Genomic DNA, 18,949 nt, shown 5'->3' on the forward strand with positions numbered 1-18,949 from the left:
AACAAGAAGTTAAGTTTCAAATGATCATACATCTAGTGATTGTAACTGTGTGTTTTTTTACAGCACGCTTGCTGTTGTTCGCCATCTCTTTGAAAATAATTTATGTGTGTGAAACATTGTTGCGTTTAAAGTGGAACTTACAACATTTTAGCAACATGAAGTCTTATTCAAATCTGTTCATGTACACACCCAGGAAGAATATGACACTTAAAAAAAACATGACAAGAGACCATTTAGATATGGTCATTTTAACGTTTTCATCAACTCTTAGAATGTTTGGGAATGACTTATACTGAGGCATTTGTGAAAATTCTATAGCAATATAGAGTGGGAAAGTGGCAGTGCATTTGGACAATTAATAGACACGGCCATAAATAAAACCGAATAAAACCATCTGTCTTATTCAGGACCGGAGTCTACAGAGACCGGTGTGCTATAGCCAATCAGAGCTACAGTAGACCTTTATACAAACAAGCCATTTGCCACACGGGCCTACCATCATTCACTTTGAACTGGACTGTGTGTTTATAGGCAGTTGCAACAGCTCAATTTTAGATCATTAGAACGCATTCGCCATAAGCCACAAAATACACCTGAATGGATTCTTCAAATATGAAGAAAAAAAAACACCACGGGAGGTAGGCTTTCCCTTAGTTATACACATCAACAAGATCAACAACTAATGCTAGCCAGAGCATGATGAGCTAAAATCTAACGAAGGAACATTAGACAAACCCTCTCTAACTTTTTCAGTTGGTTGGCTGTCCAAATAGGACTGATAAACAATGGGGAATTGTAGCTTCCTTGTCGCATTGGCAGGCAAGCTGCAGAACATGCTTGTCCCAACCAAGCACCCAAGCTAACTGGCTAAAGTTGGCCAGATTGCTAGCTAGCTACAAATGAAAGAACATCTCACTCTGACCATTTTACTCGCTGTAACAGCGCTGGTTAGGCTGTTATCTAGTTCTTTACTTACTATAACTTTTTTTGCCTACGTTTACTGACACCGGTCAACACCAGTAGGCGTTGCACGTTTGTCAATTCATCAGTTGTTCTGCACTCTGGCATGCTCAGACGAGAGTGCTCTGAAATCAGAGTAGTTAGCCAGAGTGAATTTGCTAATGCAAGATATATGCTAACTGTCCTTCAAGTTCTTGCTAGCTAACCAAATGACACCTGCATCTCTAGCTGTGTATAGCCACCGAAAAACGATATGAGGGGAAAAAGTCATTACTCACTCACTCTAATGACATCCTCCATGCAGCTAGCTAGCTATCTAGCTAACGTTAGGCTCTGTGTTTTTAGCTTGCTACATAAATGGATACACTAGCTTATTAGCCACGTTATGACTGACTTGTGATCATTGCCCTTGCTAGTTTGATTGTTGACATTCCAAGCCTTAGTTCCATTTGTCAGTTTTTGCTCTGAATATTGAGTCATTGAAACTGAAACAGTGCATCCCGAATGGAGGCAGCAAACAATGTACCAGGCCAGATGTGATTTACAACCTGATAGCAATATATTTTGGACTACCAATAAATGTATTGGTGAATTAATGCCTTAGTGTACATTATGGAATGTTAAGTAAAAAAAACTATTTTTAAAACCGATTATAAAATCGGTTTTGCAGCATAAACTGGGAATTTTATATTTTTTACTGATATTATGATTGACTGTTTGTTTCATATCTGCGAAGTAGTTAAAACGCTGTCAGTTCCACTTTAAACTTTAGGTCACTGGTTACTTTGTGTGCTAAACATCAAAGGGTTTTTTTCAATGGGAAGTAATAGTTGTACATTTTGATTGGGAAATGCTAAATGATTTGAGTTTGAGTTATTTTTTTTATTTTTACAGGGACAGTGCACATTAATCAACGTTTCAGTAAAAGTGCTGGTTTTAGCCAGCCGGCTAATATTCAACCACAGTCCCTGGGCAGGTTATTAAAAACAAATTCCGACAACAATACAGACAAACAATGAGCAGTGAGCAGATGCAGAGCAACATAGGACAAGCAACACGTAGCATGCAGACAGAGAAATAGCACAAAAAGCAACACAACAAAATACATAAAAGCAATGAAGTGTTTCCATACCTCACAAGCTACAGACAACATGTAAAGGGGCAATACACAGCTAGGGATTATGTTCACAAGCCTGATTGGCCTTTAGCCATGTGTTCATGTTTTTTGTGAAAGTGTGATAGGTGGTGCAGTTGCATGTGTCTGATAGCAGTGTGTTCTAGGCATGGGAAGCTCTCACAGAAAAAGCATTTTGACTAAAGGTGCTTTTCCTTAAGGGAACTATACAGTCACCTCTCACGGCAGACCTTGTGGATCTGCTGCCATGTGGGGAGGGGGGGGGGGCATGCCATTTAAGATCTTGAATACAAGACATGTATTAGAGCTACTTGGAACTTACTAGAGCTAATTGGAACCCTAACTACTAATCCACGACATGTCTATCGATGTCACCGCACGAAGAGGCAAAAGCAGACTTACCCCCATCGCGACGTCCCCCAAAGGCCCTTCTGCTAACTTGCTTGTCCCGGTCTGCTAACTGCTTGCTTGATAACCCAGTCTGCTAACTGCTAGCTTGCTAGCCCCGGTCTGCTAACTGCTAGCTGCTAACTGCTAGCTTGTTCAGCCCCGGCCTACTAACTGTTAGCTTGTTAGCATCGGCCTGCTAACTGTCTGAATCGCCATGTCCCCAGTCAGCCCAGCCACTCACTGGAACCATATGTTCACTTGGCTACGCATGCCTCTCTCTAATATCAATATGTCTCGTCCATTACTGTCATGGTTAGTGATTAGCACAAGCATTTCGCTACACTCGCATTAACATCTGCTAACCATGTGTATGTGACAAATAAAATTTTATTTTATTTTATTTGATTTGATTACTGTCTTATTTCACTGTAGAGCCTCTAGCCCTGCTTAATATGCCTTAACACCCCAGCCATCCTACAATCTAAGCTTGATGCCCTCAATCTCTCACAAATGATCAATGAACCTACCAGGTACAACCCCAAATCCGTAAACACGGGCACCCTCATAGATATCATCCTAACTAACTCACCCTCCAAATACACCTCTGCTGTTTTCAATCAAGATCTCAGCGATCACAGCCTCATTGCCTGCATCCGTAATGGGTCTGCGACCAAACGACCAACCCTCATCACTGTCAAACGCTCCCTAAAACACTTCTGCGAGCAGGCCTTTCTAATCAACCTGGCCGGGGTATCCTGGAATGATATTGACCTCCTCCCATCAGTAGATGATGCCTGGCTATTCTTTAAAAGTGCCTTCCTCACCATCTTAAATAAGCATGCCCCGTTCAAAAAATGTAGAACTAGGAATAGATATAGTCCTTGGTTCACTCCAGACCTGTCTGCCCTCGACCAACAAAACCATCCTGTGGCTTTCTGCATTAGCATCGAATAGCCCCCATGATATGCAACTTTTCAGGGAAGTTAGGAACAAATATACACAGGCAGTTAGGAAAGCTAAGGCTAGCTTTTTCAAACAGAAATTTGCAATCCTGTAGTACTAACTCAAAAAAGTTCTGGGACACTGTAAAGACTTGGAGAATAAGAGCACCTCCTCCCAGCTGCCCACTGCTCTGAGGCTAAGAATGATTGTTACCACTGATAAATCCACTATAATTGAGAATTTCAATAAGCATTTCTCTATGGCTGGCCATGCTTTCCACCTGGCTACCCCTACCCCGGTCAACTGCCCGGCACCCTCCACAGCAACCTGCCAAAGCCCCCACCATTTCTCCTTCACCCAAATCCAGATAGCTGATGTTCTGAAAGAGCTCTAAAAATCTGGACCCCTACAAATCAGCCGGACTAGACAATCTGGACCCTCTCTTTCTAAAATCATCTGTCAAAATTGTTGCAACCCCTATTACTAGTCTGTTCAACCTCTCTTTCATATCGTTTGAGATTCCCAAAGATTGGAAAGATGCCACTGTCATCCCCCGCTTCAAAGGGTGTGACACTCTAGACCCAAACTGCTACAGACCTATATCTATCCTACCCTGTCTTTCTAAGGTCTTCGAAAGCCAAGTTAACAAACTTGATTATCGACCATTTTGAATCCCACCGTAACTTCTCCGCTATGCAATCTGGTTTCAGAGCTGGTCATGGGTGCACCTCAGCCACGCTCAAGGTCCTAAACGACATCATAACTGCCATCGATAAGAGACATGACTGTGCAGCCGTATTCATCGACCTGGCCAAGTCTTTCGACTCTGTCAATCACCACATTCTTATTGGCAGACTCGACAGCCTTGGTTTCTCAAATGATTGCCTCGCCTGGTTTACCAACTACTTCTCTGATAGAGTTCAGTGTGTCAAATTGGAGGGCCTGTTGTCCGGACTAATTGCAGTCTCTATGGGGGTGACACAGGGTTCAATTCTCGGGCCGACTCTCTTCTCTGTATACATCAATGATGTCGCTCTTGCTGCTGGTGATTCTCTGATCCACCTCTACGCAGACGACACCATCCTGTATACTTCTGGCCTCTCTTTGGACACTGTGTTAACTAACCTCCAGACGAGCCTCAATGCCATACAACTCTCCTTCCGTGGCCTCCAACTGCTCTTAAACGCAAGTAAAACTAAATGCATGCTATTCAATCGATCACTGACCGCACCTGCTCGCCCGTCCAGCATCACTACTCTGGACGGCTCTGACTTAGAATACGTGGACAACTACAAATACCTAGGTGTCTGGTTAGACTGTCAACTCTCCTTCCAGACTCACATTAAGCATCTCCAATCCAAAATTAAATCTAGAATCGGCTTTCTATATCGCAACAAAGCATCCTTCACTCATGCTGCCAAATATACCCTTGTAAAACTGACCATCCTACCAATCCTCAACTTCGGTGATGTCATCTATAAAATAGCCTCCAACACTCTACTCAACAAATTGGATGCAGTCTATCACACTGCCATCTGTTTTGTCACCAAAGCCCCATACACTACCCACCACTGCAACCTGTATGCTCTCGTTGGCTGGCCCTTGCTTCATACTCGTTGCCAAACCCACTGGCTACAGGTAATCTACAAGTCTCTGCTAGGTAAAACCCCGCCTTATCTCAGCTCACTGGTCAACATAGCAGCACCCACTCGTAGCACGCGCTCCAGCAGGTATATCTCACTGGTCACCCCCAAAGCCAATTCCTCCTTTGGTCGTCTTTCCTTCCAGTTCTCTGCTGTCAATGACTGCAACGAACTGCAAAAATCTCTGAAGCTGGAGACTCGTATCTCCCTCACTAGCTTTAAGCACCAGCTGTCTGAGCAGCTCACAGATCACTGCACCTGTACATAGCCCATCTGTAAACAGCCCATCTATCTACCTACCTCATCCCCATACTGTGTTTATTTATTTATCTTGCTCCTTTGCACCCCAGTATCTCTACTTGCACATTCATCTTCTGCACATCTACCATTCCAGTATTTAATTGCTATATTGTAATTACTTCGCCACCATGGCCTATTTATTTCCTTAACTTACCTCATTTGCACTCACTGTATATAGACTTTTTGTTTTCTTTTGTTCTACTGTATTATTGACTGTATGTTTTGTTTATTCCATGTGTAACTCTGTGTTGTTGTATGTGTCAAATGTATATGCTTCATCTTGGCCAGGTCGCAGTTGCAAATGAGAACTTGTTCTCAACTAGCCTACCAGGTTAAATAAAGGTGAAATAATTGTATTTTTTAAATGTGTCGGTGTATTGCACAAGATTTTTCCAACTCAAGAGCTCATACTTTCTGAGGATGTAACAGTGATGATGGCTATTGGGCTTCCTATCAAGCACTTTGAGATCCTATTGGTAGACAGACTGAATGGGTTTTAATGTTGTACAGCAAGCTTGTGCGCAACTAGTCAAGCAGTATGTTAAGTGGGGGAATATCAGATTTGAAGTACATTTTTATTAGCTAACTTGAATTTGGTTATTTGAGTTACCTTTTTTTTTACCTCCTTGTTAAAAGAGAGGTTGGAATCAAGTAGGATTGGGACCTACTGGCTTATTATGTCCGAGTTTATGGACTGCTTATCCTATAACATAATGCTGTGTGTGACTGCTGTCTTTCCATTGGTCCTATGCAGTAGTGTAGCGGTGCCTGGATATGTGGGCATACACTAATTTTGCAGAAGAGTTCCCAAACTGCCCGCCCAATGAAGGAAAGGCACCCTGTGTCAAAAATGTGTTTTCCTATAGATTTTTCAGATGTTCTCTCTCAAAATCACCCTTTTCTTAATGACATTTATTTTATTTTATGTGATGGTCTACGTCCACAACAATACTTACACCACATCAGTCTGAGTGGGTGGGCCTCTGTCCACCCAGGCCCATGCCCTTGATGGAAACAGAGCATGAAGACAGTTGCGTGTCACAAAGAGCCTAATAACCAACACTTCGGACAAAGCTTTTTCAATACCTGGTTTGCATACCCATTGGTGCCTTAGTTAGCATTTGCTGGTAGATGTCATAAGTTGAAACGATGTCATTCTTCTGTGAGGTTCTCCATGCCAAAACTAGCTCAGAGCTGCAAACTCTTTCTGCCTGCAGATCATATTCGGCTACGTGCTTTGTGATTGTGTAGGCTACTTTGTGCATGATTTCTATATTGTACTACATAATTCATAAGTCGTATACCTGCATTACACTGCTTCACTGCTTTAATACGCATCAGTAGGGATTTAAAAGTGAATATAAGCAATGCCCACTGATAAAAACATTGGTATTTTGCTTACCTGCATACCTTCCATTACACCTTTGTGTTTTACAAAAAGTGCACTCTTCTACATGAGTGCGCTGGTATTACAGTTGCTGTCCTTTCAGAATCACCATCCCGTCACACTGAAGGCCTATAGGTTTGTCACTGAGCAAACATGTCTATAATATATATACAGGCTGTTAAGATATGCATTTTTCCAGAAAGGAGTGTATATACAGTGCCTTGCGAAAGTATTCGGCCCCCTTGAACTTTGCGACCTTTTGCCACATTTCAGGCTTCAAACATAAAGATATAAAACTGTATTTTTTTGTGAAGAATCAACAACAAGTGGGACACAATCATGAAGTGGAACGACATTTATTGGATATTTCAAAAAATTTTAACAAATCAAAAACTGAAAAATTGGGCGTGCAAAATTATTCAGCCCCCTTAAGTTAATACTTTGTAGCGCCACCTTTTGCTGCGATTACAGCTGTAAGTCGCTTGGGGTATGTCTCTATCAGTTTTGCACATCGAGAGACTGACATTTTTTCCCATTCCTCCTTGCAAAACAGCTCGAGCTCAGTGAGGTTGGATGGAGAGCATTTGTGAACAGCAGTTTTCAGTTCTTTCCGCAGATTCTCGATTGGATTCAGGTCTGGACTTTGACTTGGCCATTCTAACACCTGGATATGTTTATTTTTGAACCATTCCATTGTAGATTTTGCTTTATGTTTTGGATCATTGTCTTGTTGGAAGACAAATCTCCGTCCCAGTCTCAGGTCTTTTGCAGACTCCATCAGGTTTTCTTCCAGAATGGTCCTGTATTTGGCTCCATCCATCTTCCCATCAATTTTAACCATCTTCCCTGTCCCTGCTGAAGAAAAGCAGGCCCAAACCATGATGCTGCCACCACCATGTTTGACAGTGGGGATGGTGTGTTCAGCTGTGTTGCTTTTACGCCAAACATAACGTTTTGCATTGTTGCCAAAAAGTTCAATTTTGGTTTCATCTGACCAGAGCACCTTCTTCCACATGTTTGGTGTGTCTCCCAGGTGGCTTGTGGCAAACTTTAAACAACACTTTTTATGGATATCTTTAAGAAATGGCTTTCTTCTTGCCACTCTTCCATAAAGGCCAGATTTGTGCAATATACGACTGATTGTTGTCCTATGGACAGAGTCTCCCACCTCAGCTGTAGATCTCTGCAGTTCATCCAGAGTGATCATGGGCCTCTTGGCTGCATCTCTGATCAGTCTTCTACTTGTATGAGCTGAAAGTTTAGAGGGACGGCCAGGTCTTGGTAGTTTTGCAGTGGTCTGATACTCCTTCCATTTCAATATTATCGCTTGCACAGTGCTCCTTGGGATGTTTAAAGCTTGGGAAATCGTTTTGTATCCAAATCCGGCTTTAAACTTCTTCACAACAGTATCTCGGACCTGCCTGGTGTGTTCCTTGTTCTTCATGATGCTCTCTGCGCTTTTAACGGACCTCTGAGACTATCACAGTGCAGGTGCATTTATACGGAGACTTGATTACACACAGGTGGATTGTATTTATCATCATTAGTCATTTAGGTCAACATTGGATCATTCAGAGATCCTCACTGAACTTCTGGAGAGAGTTTGCTGCACTGAAAGTAAAGGGGCTGAATAATTTTGCACGCCCAATTTTTCAGTTTTTGATTTGTTAAAAAAGTTTGAAATATCCAATAAATGTCGTTCCACTTCATGATTGTGTCCCACTTGTTGTTGATTCTTCACAAAAAAATACAGTTTTATATCTTTATGTTTGAAGCCTGAAATGTGGCAAAAGGTCGCAAAGTTCAAGGGGGCCGAATACTTTCGCAAGGCACTGTATGTGGCCTGACGAAGCAGTGCTGAGTGAACGGAAGCTGACCTGGTCTCAGCTGGTGAGTCCTCACCGTCAGACCGACTACAAATGCATCTGACACCAGACAATACCGAGAGCACTCAATATGTAGTCGTAATACAACACCGCTTTAGTGTGTACACTCAATCAAATCAAATGGACCACAAACTTGTGTTTGTTTAGGTTTGTACAGTATGATGTTTTGTACCAGTGAGGAGGAGGAATACTAGGCTGAGCCACCCAGTCAGGCCCCTGCTCCATGCTCCCAGGGCAGCAGAGTGGAACAGCAGTTAGGGGGGAGATGGATGACCCTCAGCCCTGGTGGGTCAACCAGCCCAGCCCAGGGTAGGGTAGAGTAGGCCACAGCTGGGGCTCCTCAGGACCCCAGGCCATGCGGTCTGTCGACCTGTCATGATTGAGTAGCTACACATGCAGCTGAATGGATGGATAATGTAGGGAAGAGTAATACCTTGACAGGGGGCTCAAGTAATGCAACCCATATTCTCTCTTTAAGATGAGGTGCACAAAACACAACACAGAGAAAAGTATGGTAGGCCTGTCCACGCATGCAGTTATTTAGTTATTGTTGGATTGACCTGTGCTGTGTTAGTGTGTAACCTGTGTATGTGCATGCGTTTGTGTGTAATGCTAGCACTCGTATTTGTCCTGCAGAAAGACCTTGTGTGGAATGGGGTCTCAGTGAGAGGAGAGTGGTTACTTTATTCTCTCTCGTGCTGCTGGGGGCTATGGCTGTATTAATGCAATGCCGGGGATCTTTGAAGTTGTGACTTTATGAGACAAAAGCTAATTTCCTTCCCTTTGTTCATTATCGGGACTGACTTCCAACTGAGCGGAGCCCACACTGTGCTAATTATTCCATTCATGAGTTGACTCTAAAGTGCGTAATGGATTTCACTGGGCCTCTCACAGGTAAAGCAGTGTGGGAGAGCATAGAGAGAGAGAGACACATCTTAGGGAGATTCTATGTCTGCCTTGGCCCTGACACTGACCAATAGGAATCTGCCTTATTGGATGCATCTTACTCCATTCAGGGTTGTATTCACAAAGGTACACTGTAGTTATACGTAACAAAGCGTTGTTTGGGTAGTTCCTCCCTGTTTCTGTCAGTTTTCTTCCATTTGGTGCCTAATGAATATGCCTAGTTCCCTATCCACATTGTGTTGAGGGAACAGGAAGTACATATCACTATTTCACTAAAGGCCTTAATGAGTTTTTTTTTTTACATGCATCTGTTTGCTGTTACTATATCTGGCTCCTATAAACTAGCAATGAAGAAGCTAGAAACGAACTCTTTTTTTTAGATGTTTGAAGGTGGGAGCATGTTTTTAGTTGATCTTTGCAGATGGTTTCTGCAGAAACGAGCATCGCAGTGTGAGGTCTGGCAGCACGAGACTACGTTTGTGTAAGTGAATGATGCAAGACAACCCTCACTGTTCTTGCAAATTATGTGATGTTCTTGCAAATATTTATTGTAACCATTTTTTAAGATCAAACCACTTTTCTGCTCATTGCAGTTCAAACTCATATGCTAAGTTCATTTTGAGTAGAGCATATAGAAACGAATGAATACAGGCTCTGAGCCAGTGGAAGTCAACCAATTCCAACATGTGACATAATGGGATTTCCATCTGTATTACACATAGGGCTTGGCAGAACATGTGGGAAATGGCTACAACATTCCATCTTCAAAAGAGCGGGTGTCAAAATGTCACTCATACAGTTGAAGTCGGAAGTTCACATACACCTTAGCCAAATACATTTAAACTCAGTTTTTCACAATTCCTGACATTTAATCCTAGTAACAATTCCCTGTCTTAAGTCAGTTAGGATCACCACTTTATTTTGGATATTTTGGGGGGTTACTACATGATTCCATATGTGTTATTTCATAGTTTTGATGTCTTCACTATTATTTGACAATTTAGAAAATAGTAAAAATAAAGAAAAACCCTTGAATGAGTAGGCCTGTCCAAACTTTTCACTGGTACTGTATGTTGAAGAAGGTGGGGTTCAAGCTGCATCCCTGTCTGACCCCTCGACCCTGAGGAAAGAAATGTGTGTTTAAAAAAATAGATATATATTAACCATATACTTGTTTGTGTACATGTATTTTAAAATATTGCATTTTTTTTGTTGCATTTTTTCCCCCAACACTGCTTTCCATCAGTTTATATAGCAGACCATCATGCCTAATAGAGTCAAAAGCTTTTTTTTTTTTAAATCAACAAGGCATGAGAAGACTTTGCTTTTGTTTTGTTAGTTTGCCATTTAGGATGTACAGGGTGCATACGTGATCCATAGTGTGGTAATTTGGGAAAAAGACTATTTGACATTTGTTCAGGACATTGTTTTCACTGAGGAAGTGCAGGAGTCTGCTGTTAGTGATAATGCAGAGGATTTTCCAGAAGTTGCTGTTGAAGCAAATCCCACGGTAGTTATTGGGGCCCGAATTTATCTCAACTTGCGTCAATTGGGGCGATCAGTTCTTGGTTCCAAATATTGGGGAAGATTCCAGACCTGAGGATGATGTTAAAGACTTTAAGTATAACCAATTGGAATTTGTGGTCTGTATATTTTATAATTTCATGTAGAATACCATCAACACCACAGGCATTTTTGGGTTGGAGGGGTTGCATTTTGTCCTGCAGTTAATTCAATGTAATTGGAGAATCCAGTGGGTTCTGGTAGTCTTTAATAGCTGATTTTAAGATGTGTAATTGATCATGTAAATGTGTTTGCTGTTTGTTCTTTGTTATAGGGCCAAAAAGGTTGGAGAAGTGGTTTATCCATCTCCATTTTGGATAGATAGCTCGTTATGTTGTTGTTTGTTTAGTGTGTTCCAATTTTCCCAGAAGTGGTTATATTCTATGGATTCTTCAATTACATTGAGTTGGTTTCTGATGTGTTCCTTCTTTTTCCTTAGTGTATAACTGTACTGTTTTAGTGTTTTACAATAGTAAAGCTGTAGGCTCAGGTTTTCTTGGTCTCTGTGTTTTTGGTTGAATAGTTTTCTCAATTTATTTCTTAGGTTTTTGCAAGCTTCATCAAAACCTTTGTCATTGTTGTTGATTTTCAAGGGTTGCCTGCTTCAAATGTTTTGATTTGATAGGGAAGCTGAATGGTCAAATAGACTGTTTAGGCCAAGTTCACACCTTCACTATTGCAGCGAAATGTTTTGTCCAGGAAGTTGTATAAAAGGGATAGAAATTGTTGCCCAATAGTTTTCTGGTAGGTGTCTACACTACTTTCCTTCCATCTATAGCATGTCTTAGTAGACTGCAGTTTGTTTGGCTTTGATATTTATTGATGCAGTATTGCTCTGTTCAAGTGTGATTTTTCTGTGATCTGATAGGGTTGTCAGTGGGCTGACTCTTACTCTCTGAGGGCCTGGGTTGACGTCAGTGATAAAGTAATCTACAGTACTACTGCTAAGTAATGAGCTGTAGGTGTACCTACTGTATGAGTCCCCTTGAAGCCTACCATTGACTTTGTACAGACCCGACGTGCGACAGAGCTGCAGGAGTTGTGACCCATTTTCTTCTTCTTTTGTCATAATTGTGTCTATGTGAGCATATTGGGGAGGGAATGCTGTCACCTCCAGGTAGGTGTTTGTCCTCCTGTGTGCTGAGAGTGTCAGTTTCTTGTCCAGTTCTGGCATTTAGGTCACCACACAATTGTACATGTCCCTGGGGCCTAGAAGTGGTTGATCTCCCCTTCTAGGATGGAGAAGCTGTCATCGTTAAAGTATGGGGATTCTATTGGGGGGATGTAGGTAGCACATATGAGGACATTTTTCACTGTTGAGATAAATGTCTTTTTTTATTTACAACCAGATATAAAATGCTCCTGTTTTCATAAATTTTATAGGGCGGGTTTGTTCTGTTCTATACCAAATTAACATACCCCCTGAGTCTCTTCCCTGTTTCACACCTGGTAGTTAGGTGGATGACCCTACCAGCTCTCTTTCTCTCTACCCCTCCCTCTCTCTATTCGTCCCTCCCTTCCTGCTTTGTTTGTGCTCATTTCATTCGGTGTGCTGCAGCCTCCTGGCAGGCAGGTCAAGGTTTACCCTACCATCACAGACCATTTCCCCCATACACCGCCTAAGGGAGGAACACTGGAGGCTCAAGGCAAGGGCAAACCCAAATAGCTCACACAACATGTCCGCCACCAACCACCTCCAACCATACATACAGGACGGCAATGCTGATGGGATAATAAGAGAGGGGTGCACAGCTAGAATTGTCAATAGCTACTCTCTGTCTTCTTTCTTTGTCTCTCTCCATTCCTCCATCAGATTATATATTTCCAGCAATGATTTCCTGTCACTAGTAAGGCATATTTCTATTACCAGACATATATTTATATTAACAAACACATTACAATAAAGGAGCTCCTCATTTGTTCCCCCGTAGTGTAAGTGTTCATTTTGTGAGTCTGATACTAACCCTGGCTAGGAGCTAGTGCTGGATTTGCTGTAAATGGAAAAGGCCTGGGGGCTTTTCATTCTCTGGGCCCAGACGTTCCCTTCATGGTGTCGGAGCCCTTGTGTTCACAGAGTTCATGTTTCACTGCAGGGCTTTTTTTTATTTTGTTTTATCTCGTAGCTTAGACTAGCAGGGCTTCGACTCCCAGAGGACCCACTGCACAGCAACAGCAGAGATCAACAAAGTAAGTTTGTTTATGTTGGCTATGTCCGCATGTTGTCGACTTATACATTTCTCCCAGTCTCCCTCTTCCTGCCTCTCCTTGCTCAAGGGGAGCGGAGACCTCTAATTGGATCGTGTCCTAATTGAGCCTAATACTGGAGCTAACCGGAGCTAGGCCCCACGGCTAATGAAGAAAGAGAATCAAAACTAAGCACTAAAACTTTGACTGTGTGTGTGTGTGTGTGTGTGTGTGTGTGTGTGTGTGTGTGTGTGTGTGTGTGTGTGTGTGTGTGTGTGTGTGGTGTGTGTACGTCCTCTTCTTTCTGTTACAAGCTTTAAAATCAAACAAGAAGAAACAGTACTGTTTACTCATGGTTTGTGAGATTATTGTCTCAGTTTGTAATCCATGTTTTAAATAGAGAGTGCCTGGGCTTGAATTCTATTCAACTGGTCTGAACACATTCATTTCAGAAGATTGACTGCAAAAAAAAGAGAGTTATCTTCAGAGGTACAAGTCTACATTATCAACAATGATCTACGCTGTAACTTTATATAATAGGCAGTAGAAGGAAAAACAATCCCTGGATGAAAATACAGCTGGATTTTTAACAAATGTATTTCCCCTTTTCCCCCCTCTTACACACAAAAGGCCAATCCGATGCGTAACAAATGAAACAAACAGGGCAGATGCTGCAGTTTGGTCGGCTGCAGATGCAAAAGTGAGATGGAAATGGAGCGCTGCTTTCATTGTGCTGGAGGGTCCGTATAAGAAATGACTACTCTCCCCCCCCCAGCTAGGATCTGGAAAACAAGGCTGTGTTTATCTGTGAATACCGATTTTTAAAGTGGAATTGTCTCATTCAGGTCAGAAATAAAGATGTGTTTCGCTGCATGCTTAAATACACTCAATGGTTCCCCATCAGTAACAACGCTCTATTTGGTCCCTGTGTCTTTATATCACTGTTTGTTGATTTACTTTTTTATTCCTCTCTGATCTTTGGCTATTATTCCATGTGTATCCCCATGTTTGTGGATGGGTGTCTTTCCCAAGGGCACAATGATGATTTCTGCTCTGGTGTTGAACTAACAACCTTCTGGGCACAATTCTCTTCCTGTGCTCCTACAGGCCTCCATACAGACAGCGTTGTGTAGTCAGGATGATAAGCATCCTCATTTGGGGATTGGTGACTGATATCACCACCATGGTTGTCTTTGTGTTCTTCCTCCATCTTTGTGGTCACCCTCCATCTTTGTGGTCGCCCTCCATCTTTGTGGTTGCCCTCCATCTTTGTGGTCGCCCTCCATCTTTGTGGTCGCCCTCCATCTTTGTGGTCGTCGATGTACATCACAACAGGGCCTGATCAGTTCCAGTTCCACCTCTCAGCTCTGTAGCTACAGACCCATTAGAAGAGGACAGGCGAGAGCGAGCCTGGTATCAGTAAGACAGAGACTCCAGATTGTTGAGAGTTGATATCTTTCCAAGGAGTTGCCTTAGCCGCAGCCCTGCAGAGCCAAACCCATCTCTGCGCAGCGCCGTGGGCCACCACCAGGGGGGGTTGGATGAAGACGAGACACTCCAGGTGGGCCGGGCTGCACCCCCCCACACTACCCTCCCGGAGGCACTTTGTCATGTCTTGAGAGGGAGGAGGACACGGAGAACCTTTCCAGAACAAACACAGCCTTCCAAAGCTCTGGCCCAAGGATCTAGCCTCAAGGCCTCATCCCGATTGGAGGATTGGAAACACATTAAAGAAAGAAGGAAAAGAAAGAAACAGAGTGAAAGAGAAGAACGTGCACTCTGTTTCTCTTTTACAACTCAGTTAGATAATGATGTTGAGTTTATCTAATTTATACATTTGATTGGATAGATTTATCCTGAATACAGTCCTGTATGTGTACAGTGCATTCAGAATGTATTCATACAGCTGGACTTATCCCACATTTTGTTGTGTTACAGCCTACATTTAAAAAAATATTCTCACCCATCTACACACAATACTCTATAATGGAAAAGTGAAAACATGTTTTTAGAAATCTTTGCAAATTCGTGGGAAAATGAAATACATTAATATCTCATTTACATACACTACTGGTCAAAAGTATGGGGTCACTTAGAAATGTCCTTGATTTTGAAAGAAAATCATTTTTTTTGTCCATTTAAAATAACATCGAATTTATCAGAAATACAGTGTAGACATTGTTAATGTTGTAAATGACTATTGTAGCTGGAAACGGCAGATTATTAATGGAATGTCTACATAGGCTTACAGAGGCACATTATCAACAACCATCACTTCTGTGTTCCAATGGCACATTGTGTTAGCTAATCCAAGATTATCATTTTAAAAGGCTAGAAAACCCTTTTGCAATTATGTTAGCACAGCTGAAAACTCCTGTCCTGAATAAAGAAGCAATAAAACTGGCCTTCTTTAGACTAGTTGAGTATCTGGAGCCTCAGCATTTGTTGGTTCGATTACAGGCTTAAAATGCAAAGAAATAGCCATATCTCAGACTGGCCAACAAAAAGAAACACATACACTGGACAGAAGAACTCTGCCTAGAAGGCCAGCTTCCCGGAGTCACCTCTTCACTGTTGACGTTGAGACTGGTGTTTTGCGGGTACTATTTAATGAAGCTGCCTGTTGAGGACTTGTGAGGCATCTGTTTCTCAAACTAGACACTCTAATGTACTAGTCTTCTTGCTCAGTTGTGCACCAGGGCCTCCCACTCCTCTTTTTATTCTGGTTAGGGCCAGTTCGCTCTGTTCTGTGAAGGGAGTAGTACACAGCGTTGTATGAGATCTTCAGTTTCTTGGCAATATCTCGCATGGAATCGCCTCAATTTCATTAATTTCTCAGAACAAGAATAGACTGACGAGTTTCAGGAGAAAGTTATTTGTTTCTGGACATTTTGAGCCTGTAATCGAACCCACAAATGCTGATGCTCCAGATACTCAACTAGTCTAAAGAAGGCCAGTTTCATTGCTTCTTTAATTAGGACAACAGTTTTCAGCTGTGCTAACATAATTGAAAAAGGGTTTTCTAATGATCAATTTCCCTTTTAAAATGATAAACTTGGATTAGCTAACACAAAGTGCCATTGGAACACAGTGATGGTTGCTGATAATGGGCCTCTGTACATCTATGTAGATATTCCATTAAAAATCTGCCGTTTCCAGCTACATTAGTAATTTACAGCATCAACAATGTCTACACTGTAATTCTGATCAATTTGATGTTATTTTAATTGACCCTTTAATTGACATTTCTGTGACGCCAAACATTTGACCAGTAGTGTAAGTATTCACACCCCTGAGTCAATACATGTTAGAATCACCTTTCTGGGTCGCCTCTAAGAGCTTTGCACACCTGGATTGTACAATATTTGTCCATTATTCTTTAAAAATTCTTCAAGCTCTGTTAAATTTGTTGTTGATCATTGCTAGACAACCATTTTCAAGTCTTGCCATAGATTTTCAATCAGATTTAAGCCAAAACTGTAAAACTGCACACGGGAACATTCAATGTCTTTTTGATAAGCAACTGCAGTGAACATTTGGCTTTGTGTTTTAGGTTATTGTTCTGCTGAATGCTGAATTCATCTCCCAGTGTCTGGTGGAAAGCAGACTGACCCAGATTTTCCTCCAGGATTATGCCTGTGCTTAATGATTACAAGCATACCCATAACATGATGCAGAGTGGTACTCAATAATGTGCTGTATTGGATGTGCCCCAAACATAACACTTTGTATTCAGGACATACAGTTAATTGCTGGGACAATAATTTTGCAGTATGACTTTAGTGCCTTGCTGCAAACAGGATGCATGTTTTGGAATATGATTTATTCTGTACAGGCTTCCTTCTTTTCACCCTGTAAATTAGGTTAGTATTGCGGAGAAACTTCAATGTTGTTGGTCCATCCTCAGTTTTCTCTTATCACAGCTAATAATCTCTGTAACTTTTAAAGTCACCATTGGCCTCATGGTGAAATCCCTGAGCGGTTTCCTTCCTCTCCTCTCCGGCAACTGAGGTCGTAAAGAGATATCAATGTCTGCTTTTACCCTACTACCAATAGGTGAACTTCTTTGTGAGGCATTGGAAAACCTCCCTGGTCTTTGTGGTTGAATCTGTGTTTCAAATTCACTGCTTGATTGAGGGACATTACATATATTTGTATGTGTGGGGTACAGAGATGAGGTAGTCATTCAAAAAGCATGTTAACACTATTATTGCAAAATTAATGAGTCCATGCAACTTATTATGTGACTTGATAAGCACATTTTTACTCGTGAATTTATTCAGGCTTGACATAACACATGGGTTGAATACTTATTGACTCATTCCTGCTTTTCATATTTAATTAATTTGTAAAAAATTCCGAAAACATAATTCCACTTTGATATGATGTGTTATTGTGTGTAGATTCATTAAATTTAACACAAGGAAAATGAAAATGAAAATGTGGAAAGGGGTGTAAATATTTTCTTAAGTCACTGTATGTGACGTTTTCGTCTTTTGAGCTTCTAGTCATGAAATCTATGCAGCCTACTCAATATAGCTACTGTTTACAGGTCTCCTGGGCCATATACAGCGTTCCGCATTGAGTTCCCTGAATTCCTATTGGACCTTGTAGTCATAGCAGATAATATTCTAATCTTTGGTGACTTTAATATTCACATGGAAAAGTCCACAGACCCACTCCAAAAGGCTTTCGGAGCCATCATCGACTCAGTCAGTTTTGTCCAACATGTCTCTGGACCTACTCACTGTCACAGTCATACTCTGGACCTAATTTTGTCCCATGGAATAAATGTTGTGGATCTTAATGTTTTTCCTCATAATCCTGGACTATCGGACCACCATTTGATTACGTTTGCAATTGCAACAAATAATCTGCTCAGACCCCAACCAAGGAGCATCAAAAGTCGTGCTATAAATTAACAGACAACACAAATATTCCTTGATGCCCTTCCAGACTCCCTCTGCCTACCCAAGGACGTCAGAGGACAAAAATCAGTTAACCACCTAACTGAGGAACTCAATTTAACCTTGCACAATACCCTAGATGCAGTTGCACCCCTAAAAACTAAAAGCATTTCTCATAAGAAACTAGCTCCCTGGTATACAGAAAATTCCCGAGCTCTGAAGCAAGCTTCCAGAAAATTGGAACGGAAATGGCGCCACACCAAACTGGAAGCCTTCCAACTAGCTTGGAAAGACAGTACCGTGTAGTATCGAAGAGCCCTTACTGCTGCTCGATCATCCCATTTTTCCAACTTAATTGAGGAAAATAAGAACAATCCGAAATGTATTTTGGATACTGTCGCAAAGCTAACTAAAAAGAAGCATTCCCCAAGTGAGGATGGCTTTCACTTCAGCAGTAATAAATGTATGAACTTCTTTGAGGAAAAGATCATGATTATTAGAAAGCAAATTACGGACTCCTCTTTAAATCTGCGTATTCCTTCAAAGCTCAGTTGTCCTGAGTCTACACAACTCTGCCAAGACCTAAGATCAAGAGAGACACTCAAGTGTTTTAGTCTGGTAATATCTCTTGACACAATGATGAAAATAATCATGGCCTCTAAACCTTCAAGCTGCATACTGGACCCTATTCCAATGCAACTACTGAAAGAGCTGCTTCCTGTGCTTGACCCTCCTACGTTGAACAT

The sequence above is a fragment of the Oncorhynchus clarkii genome, chromosome 20, assembly GCF_045791955.1.
Source record: "Oncorhynchus clarkii lewisi isolate Uvic-CL-2024 chromosome 20, UVic_Ocla_1.0, whole genome shotgun sequence".
NCBI lineage: Eukaryota > Metazoa > Chordata > Actinopteri > Salmoniformes > Salmonidae > Oncorhynchus > Oncorhynchus clarkii.